We start from the raw sequence: 9,342 nt of genomic DNA on the forward strand, positions 1-9,342 counted from the left end.
CATACACCGTCCCGTCCCTTCACTTCAGGCACCACCACCACAAGTGTTTAATGCTTCCCCAGGCCTCGGGAGAGAATAGAGCTTGATTGGGAACCACCACCGTAATTGTCAAGAAAACTGCGGAAGTGGCCCGCCGGATTGCAATAAAGCAATTAAACCTTTCTCAGCCTCTGGGCGGAGGCCTCACCCTAGAGTCTCACCAAGAGGTATTAGTGATTAGGCTACCTTGTATAAGCCTCTAGAGAGATACAGTTGAAATATGCCACATGACTTTTGGTGTTTGCTTGAAATGGGAAGTGTGTTCTGTGAAGTTTTCAGGTCTGCATAGAGTTGTGATTGAAGAAACTCTCTACTTGCACATATATTGTGATATGTGTTATCCATCTGAAGATGCTAGACGTATAAAACACAAGTATATATATATATATATTTTTATGTTTCTTTTAAATGTGAAGCTACTAGCAAAAAGATACAGGCATAGGCATGCATGATTTCTGGAACATGGTGAGAGTTACAGCAGAGACATGTGAAGGGTGGCTGCTTTATATTTGGCCAGGCCGAATAACAAAAATAGTTGCAGAATGGCGCTGCTGCAGCACAAAAGTGAGGTTTAAGACATGTTAGGAAACGGATTAGTGATTAGATTACTTTGTATGAGTCTGTGGAAAGGTACACTTTAAGTACACCACATAAATGTAGGTGTCTGTTTGAAATGTGAAGTGCAGTCTCTCAATCTTTAAGGTCTGCATTACTTTGTGACTAAAGTATGTCTCTATTTACACATATGTATTCTGATATGTGTTAGCCAGCTGAAGATACTAGATGTGTAAAACACAGGTATACATATATTTGTATGGTTCTTTTTTATATTGTGTCACCAGCAAAAGGTACAGACACATGTATCCATGCTTTTAGAAATATGGGGAGACTTACCACGGAGATATGTGAAGGGTTGCTGCTTTGTATTTGGCTAAGCTCAATACCTGAGTAGAAGTAGAATGGTGATGCATCGGCAGCCAAAAGGTGAGGTTTCAGATATGTTGGCTGAGGAATTACTGATTATGATACTTTGTATGAGTCTTTGGAAAAGTTCACTTGAAGTATGCCGCATAAATCTAGGTGTCTGCGTTAAATGTGAAGTACAGTCTCTCAAGTTTTAAAGGTCTGCATTGTGTTGTGACCAGTGTTCCCTCGAACGTGCGCGCCTGTGCGGGCACGCACGTCAGTGGCCCTGAGCGCACAGTGCTGTGTGTGTGGCGCGCACACAAATCCCTGAGAGCATTTGCACCACTACTGCAGCGTGAAAACCTGGCATTTCCATCTCACGTGGGAAGAGGCATTTAGCAAGTCCTCCGGGGAGGGAGCACTTGCTAAATTTCTTCTGTTTTCTAGAGTGCAGCTCATTGCGTGCTTTTGTTTGAGTATGTGTGTCAATTGCAGAGCCCATAAGGAGCTGCGATTAACATGAATGCTTTAACAAAAAGCACACAATCGACCCTGCAGCCACACTCTGGAAAACAAAAGAAATGCAGCACCAAACACAGCGTGTGCTTTTAGAATCACCTAAAAGCACACGCTGTGTTTGTAGACTTACTGCATTTCTTCTCTTAATAGAGCTGGGCTGCGCGGTTATTGTGTGCCTTTTTTAAAGTTTTCATGTTAATTGCAGCTCATGAAGCGTGCTGCCATTAACATGAAAATGTTAGCAAAGGCGCACAATCACCCCGCAGCTGTGCTCTATTAAGGGAAGAAATACAGCAAGAATACAAACGCATCATTTGCTTTCAGGGACCAGGTGACATATTCGCGGACCAATGGCCTGGGCAATGTCCATGTAAATAGAAATAAAGTGATTATCATGATGCGCAGTGTGCCCCTATCGGCAAACTGTGGCAAGAGCCTCGAACTTGACATCTGTGTTTTGTAGTTGCTTGATCTTGCAACTTGCCTGAGGAAGACATGGCCCTCACTAGGAGCACAAGACGAGGGGGTAACCGATGCATCCTGATATCTGGCATGGTGCTCGAACAGGAGAGTGGAGGAGGCTTTATGGGGCAACAGGTGCTCTGAAGCTCGGATCCCGAAGTGGTTCTTGCCACACCCACGCCTTTTAGAGAGGACCTATTAGCCACCAATGAGTTCCCCCAGCCCGTCGCCGCACCCGCCCGTGGAAAGAGGTGGACAGCGAGACTACTGTCAGTGTTAATACAAATACCACCAATGTCGATAGTTTGAAGTAAGTATTTATTGAATTAATAAGGCCCGTCAGCAGCGGGAGGGAAAGGGTATAAAGAGGATGAACATCTGACAAAATGACATGAGCGTCATGTGACGTGCCCTAAATAGTGTGTGAACATTCCATATGACGCAAGGGATAGGAGTTAGGATGACACTGTGATGGCAAGCCTTCTGCAACCAAGCTTATAAATGACATCAATTACAACATGTTGCTTGATACTTGTGGCTGGTCTGGCCTTCATTCTGGCGATTTTCTTCGTTTTCCTGAAAGAGCTGCCATCGGAGAAGACAAAGAATGAAGATGGAATTGAAACTCATTTCTTGGGTTCCGGAGTCTGCTGGTGCTGTCCCTGACAGCCGGACTGTCGTGTTGCAGCTTCTCTGGGACCGTGACCTACTTTGATTCCTTTGAGCCCGGAATGTTTCCACCAACACCTCTGTCGCGGGCAAGGTTCAGGGGAATGACAGGACATTCTTTTCACATGGGTTTCTCCATGGCATTGTGGCAGCTCTTACAATAGTATGGTGTTTGATATGATTTCGTGCTTTGCCATTATGTGGGACATTCAAAGGAAATACTCAAGGATTTTAACGGAAACTGCAGTATGGACTGTTTTTTGTACCGCTTCGGAACGGCATTTAGTCTTTAACATAAGAATGTGAATTCTTGACACAACTTGCAACTTACCGTGAAGCGTGTTCGTAGGAGGGTGACGTTGCAACTCGTTTCCCAAACTATCTAATTTGCCTCTTTAATGGACGAGTAACCGTGGACTCTTTTGTTACCAATAATTTTACAAAATAAAAATTCATAGAAAAGTTGGTAACCAAGATCCACAATGTTATTATAGGGGTGTTTGCGCTTTTGTCATTAGGAATGTGTTCAAACTGTTTGAAAAAATGGACATAACCTTTAAAAAATAGTTTAGCTTGAATGAGGACGGAGGGCTTGGGGTTGGGAAGGGAGGAAGCGCCACTCTCCGCAGCAAGAAAAGTTGAAAATGACAGAGCCTCTGGATATTGTTTGACTCCTGCCCAGCCCTGTTTTCAATCGGGGGGAGGTATTCACCTGTGTAGACATTTATACTGAGGAATAACTGTGCCCATCAGCAAAGAGCATAACGGGGGAGGAATGTGCACATCATCAAGAACTCCATTCAAGAGTAAATCTGCTCGGCTGTAAAATGCTAACACTGGGGAGAAAGGCACACCTCGAAATATTACATACTGAGATTGACAAACATGAATACGATAGCAATACTGCACGAAAATTGGGCAGCTCTCTAAGACAGTACTAATGGGTAGAAATGCATATCTGTAGAACAGTAATAATGGAGAAAATGTGCACCGCTGTCAAATTAATGCTGAAAAACATATCAGCATCTGTAAGACAAGACATACTGGGAGAGAAATGGGCTCACTGGAAAGACAGATACTGTAGGACATTTGCAGATCTGTAAAACATTGATATTATGGGGGAGATGTGCATAGCTGTGTAAAGTTAATAATGGCACACATTTGTGCACAACTATCATCCACAAACAAGTGAGTCAAGTGATATGCCGTAGATAATTAAAGCCTTGCATTTACTTCCTCCCCTTATCTCCAAAGGCTCAGGATCCTGCCGTGTCAGAAGGGAAGGGAGGCATCCAGTCAGCAGAAGATGTGCATTCTCTACCCTTAACTTGCACTTCTGAGGAGTAGCCATCAGCAAGGACTCCCAAACTCCTGCAGCCCAACTGTTCCTCTGAGGGCCTACACAAAAACAACCCTTACCAACACACCACATGAAGAGCACTTGGCTGGACTGGAGCTGCAACCTTGCAGGGTGAGTTGTGTGCTTTTGTGCCTGCAGAGTGAATTATGCAAGTCCACTGTATGAGCGCAAGGCGAAAGGATGTCCCTTTGTCTGTGAGTGTGTGGAGGTTCATTAGTGTGCCTCTGTAAGAGCTGGGGTGAGTGTTGGGGGTGCATGGTGAGCGATGTGTTTGTGTGAGCGTACAGTGAGTTGTGTGACTATGAGTATATTGTATGAGGGATGTGAATGCACTCAGTGAATGGTGTACACTAGTGAGAGCAGGAAGAAGGGTATGCTTATGTGAGTGTAGGCTGAGCAAAGCTTTGTGCATCTGTGAACACAAGGTGGGAGGAGCGATGTGTCTGCATGAGTATAGGGAGAGTGGTGAGTCTTTGTGAGGTCGTTTACATGTATTTGTAATGTATATGGGGAAAATGCACCACTTGCACCCATTTTTTCTATAGTTTTCTTGTGAAATAGTACCAAACAAATAATTAGTCTCATAGTAACCCCGTCTCCATGGTTGTTTCAAGGTCAATCGCTGCGCTCTCTCACACTTTTTCACACTTTAAATTCAACTCAAAGTTTTCTGCCCCACCACTTTTTAAAAGCATCAGCCGCCACTGCATAAGCTTAAAAGTGGAAGCACAAACCATTTGTCTCCAAGCCTAGATTTTTTGTCATCAGCACTTGTCCTCCGTATTTCAACAAGAGCAGTTCAAGCATAAATGGCAAAATATCCTAGTTTGCAAATGTTTTCTACTTAATTCTGGTTCTGCAATACTTACCGCATAATGCATCATCTGCTGCATAAATTGATGATTTTAACTAAAAAATAGTTTGTAGCTCAAACGGATCAAATGTTACTAAAAAATGTGACTGGTGTTTTTGCGAAGTGGACGGCCCTTTGCAAAGGTTGACTGATCACCTTGTCACTGCTGGATTAGTATGCCACTGGTGTTGCTACCACCCACCGGTGTGTCCAATCTTTGAAGCATGTGTGTGCTTCTGGTCACCAAAAGGGTGGTGTGATTGTGGGAAAAAACAGGCAAGACCCTCTCTATGGATCACCCATGTGATGGCTGGTACCCCCAGAGTAGACTCACAGGAAGGCTGGTTGGGGCACGGCTAATTGATCTGTTAAATTCTGGCCTGCCTGCTCTGCGCTGTTCATGAATATTCTATCTCTGATGTATAGCATTTTAAATATGATGGCGCAGTTGCATGCTCATATATGTTAGACAATTTTAGCCTGCTGGTGCTGCCTCATTGGCAGTGTGCCTCAATTGCAGTATTGTCAGAGGGGCGCGAGAATGCGTGACTAATGCATTTTAATGCAGTGATGCGGACACTAGCATTAAAATGTGTTAGTCGAGAGCCTGATGCAGCGCTACCCTAACCCAGCCCTGAAACTGCGAAAAGTAAAATTATGATAACGTTATTATAACTTTCTTTTTCCTGCTCAAAGAGAGCATATGTTTAAGTTTTCATGTTAATCACAACACCGATCATGAGCTGAAATTATCATGAAAACTTGAACAAATGCACACAATCACCCCGCAGCCCAGCTCTATTAAGAAAAGAAATGCAGAAACATAGCTGCCAAGATTTCAAATTGCTATGTGGGATGGTTTCAAACCTGCCTTAACACCAATCACGTGGATCTGCAGGTGTGGAAATGTACAGTTTTTTCACTTTTTTAAGCAAAAGTTTGGAGTGATATTTGGCACTGCACCCACACGCACGTCTGGTTATTGGCGCACATAGCCTTGGTTGCATCGCACATAGACCTTACACTGCCGCACACAGAGGAAAGAAATTAGAGGGAACATTGGTTGTGACTGAGATATGTGCCTACTTGCACATGTATTGTGATATCTGTTATGCATCTGAAGATGCTAGACATAGAAAACAGAGGTATACATTTATTTGTATGTTTCCTTTATATATGATGCTACTAGCGAAAGGTACACACACACACACATACATGCATTCTTTCAGGAATATGCTGAGACTTACAACACAGATATGCGAAATGTTGCTGCTTTATATTTGACTAGGCTCAACACCTGAGTAGTAGTAGAATGGTGAAGCAGCAGCAGCAGAAAAGTGAGGTTTAAGAGATGTTGGTAGAGGGATTAGTGATTAGGCTACTTTGTATGAGTCTGTGGAAAGGTAAACTTGAAATACACCACCTAATTTTTGGTATCTGGTTGAAATGGAAAGTGCAGTATCTGAAGTTTTAAGGTGTGCATGGCCTTGTGACTGATATATGTCTCTACTTACTCATGTATTCTGATATGTTTTATTCATCTGAATATGCTACATGTGTAAAACAAAGGTATACATCTATTTGTATGCTTCTTTTATATATGATGTCACTAGCAAAAGGTACAGACACATGCATGCAAGCTTTCAGGAACATGGTAAGACATACAGCAAAGATATGCTGGTTTATAGTTTGGCTAGGCCCAACATCCTGAGTAGTCACTGGATAGTGAAGCTGCAGAGTAAAAGTGAGGTTTAAGACATGTTGGCAGAGGGATTAGTGATTAGGTTACTTTGTATGAGTTTGTGGAAAGGTACACTTGAAGTATGCTGCATACATGTAGGTGTCTGCTTCAGATGTAAAGTGCAGTCTGTCAAATTTTAAGGTCTGCATGGTCTTGTGATTTATGTATATCTCTACTGGCACATCTATTCTTGTATGTGTTATGCATATGAAGATGCTAGATGTATAAACACAGGTATACCCCTATTTCTATGTTTACAAAAAAAGGACATATTAATAGAAAATCATGTTATGGGAAAACAATCCATGTTGAAAGGAGGCTAAAAGAATATAAAGACATTTTTGAAAGATTGTAAAATATATAAAAGAAGATCAGCAGCTTATAAGAAAAAGCAACAGATTGAAAGTGTAAAAGAAAAAGCTTTTGAATTGAAATGAAAAATATTTATATTGGTATTGAAGAGAATGAAAACATTGGTTAAAATATGTTGTTTATGAAGGAGAAAAGCGTAAGAAAAAGACTGGTTAATATAAGTAACTTTTGCAAAAATTTTACTGGTGAATGGAAGCACACTTCTAGTACTGAAGTCTTTCTTCAATGAAGAAAGCTATTTTCAACAAAAAATACATTTGTTCATGCAGTTGATACTAGTGGTTGTTTCTATGAGTTGAAAGATGGTGTCCAATTCAAAAAGAAAAGATGGTTCCTAGGAATGTGGAAGAATTAATAACCTGAAATGTTCAAGGAAGGTGTACCCAAGCTCCAGTATATAAGTGGGATTGTAATAGTATTTGTAGTGTTCAACAGGAATCTATTGCCCTATTATGAGTTTTTTTACGAGAATTTGCCAAAAAAAGTCTTAAATAGAAGATTAAGATGTTACATGGGCTAGATCCATGTAAAGTAAGAAAATATACTAACTTGCAGGGTCATTCTCTGACTTGTCTTTCAAGAAAAGTGTGTCAAAGTACTTTCCATCATTTAGTAATGTTAGCAATACACCAATCAGAAATGTGGAAGTTAGTAAGGAGACTCTACTTTGTAAAAAGTCCTGCATTATGTTTAAGTGAAATTAAAAAAGCTCTTTTGCATGGTTTAGTATCAGGTGTCAACAAAGTTTGTGATGATATGCAGTTTTATTTCTTTGGTTCACAAGAGGAGGATAGAGAAAGTGAAAGCTTGATAAGTGTAGGTGTTGAAGAACAGGTGGAAGATTTTAATACTGACAAGTTTGCAGACAAAATTACAATGTTTATGATAGTTCATCTGAAAAACCAAGCTATGTTTGTATTTGTTGTCAACGTACTCACTATAAAAGTCAAACTAGGAATGTTGATCTATATTTAAAAAGTGAAAAGGAACACAATAAGTGTGAGCAATTTGGTGCTTATTTGTTGGTGGAGGATCGTTTTGAGTTGGCTACTGATCAACGTATTTGTACAACAAATTTAAAGAGAACAAAATGTCAGCTAGAGCTGTACATAACAACTAAGAGTTGGTAGGTATTTCTCCAGAACTGGCAGATTTAAATGCATATGAGTCCATTCTTATTCAATCAGTGTACCCGTTTCAGGCTATAGTTCGTATGGAGCCTAAAACAGGTAAGCTGCCTTCAACTGATTTACAAAGAGGTCTGAAAGGAAGAGTTGTACACTTACCTTTAGATTTTAAGAAAAATATTGAAACTGTTGGTATTGACAGAGAGGAAAGTGAGCCTGTAGTTATTCTAGTTAATGGTGTAACATCAAAGAGTCGGAAAATATGACAAGAGTTTGTAGATGTTAACAAACATCAAAAGGCTACAGTGTATCTGAGGCAGAATATTTATTATAAGCATGTAAGCATTGATGAACAGGAAATATGTTTAGAAGATGATCAGAAATTTAAAGTGGCCAAATAGAAAAAGTGGACGAGTCTAGGAGTGAAGAGATTTATGAACATTACAGTATACATCCTCAACTTTCAAAAGAAGTGATAGGAAACAATATTGAATTATTTCAAATAAAGAAAGCGAAGAGAACTCCCATGAGTGTATGGAAAAAAAGTTTAAAAGCATGTTGTTTTCCACAGCTGTTCCCCACTGGAGAAGGTGGAAGATATGATGAATGAGCAGTACAGATTCCAGCTTCAGAATCCCACTCGACAAGATTGCACTTAGCAGATCCAATATTTTGATGGTGTATTCCATATATATTCCGCCTTCTCTTTGAAAGTGATTTGTCTGCACTTTCATATGCAGTGAACAACATATTAAAAACAGTTCATCTTCCACATGTTTCTGCAAAGAAATTCATGTACAGAGTTCAACAAAGAGATGAACAGTAAGAAACTCAGCTAATAAATTTGATGGCGGGTCAACATGGTACCAATGAGTATTGGTATCGTCATCATGGAGAACTTAGATGTATGTTAAGAAACTTAGGTACTCCTACATGGTTTGTGACACTTAGCTGTGCTGAATATGTGTGGAACGATTTACTTGAATTTCTATCAGAAGTAAATTCAAATGTAAAACAAATATTGAATTGAAGACACCTGGAGAACTATGTTCTTTGGATCCTGTAAATATCTGCAGAAATTTTAACCATAGGTTTCAAAGCATGATATAATGTATCTGCAATAAAAATATTCCCCCTCTTGGAGAAGTAACAGATTTCTTTTGGTGAAAAGAGTACCAAGACAGAGATGCACCTGATATACACATGCTATTATGGATCAAGAATACTCCAAAATTTGGAACTGATACTGATGAAAGTGTTTTGTCTTTCATTGAACAGTATGTTACCTATGCCA

The 9,342-nt window shown here is 40.3% G+C and overlaps 1 pseudogene; it reads left to right on the forward strand.

The window, feature by feature from the left end:
• Positions 1-1,959: 1,959 nt before the first annotated feature.
• On the forward strand, positions 1,960-2,776 carry LOC147728059 (ADP-ribosylation factor-like protein 6-interacting protein 6; annotated as a pseudogene).
• The last annotated feature ends 6,566 nt before the right edge of the window (positions 2,777-9,342 follow it).

This window comes from Lissotriton vulgaris, chromosome 3_1 (assembly GCF_964263255.1).
Source record: "Lissotriton vulgaris chromosome 3_1, aLisVul1.2, whole genome shotgun sequence".
NCBI classification, from domain to species: domain Eukaryota; kingdom Metazoa; phylum Chordata; class Amphibia; order Caudata; family Salamandridae; genus Lissotriton; species Lissotriton vulgaris.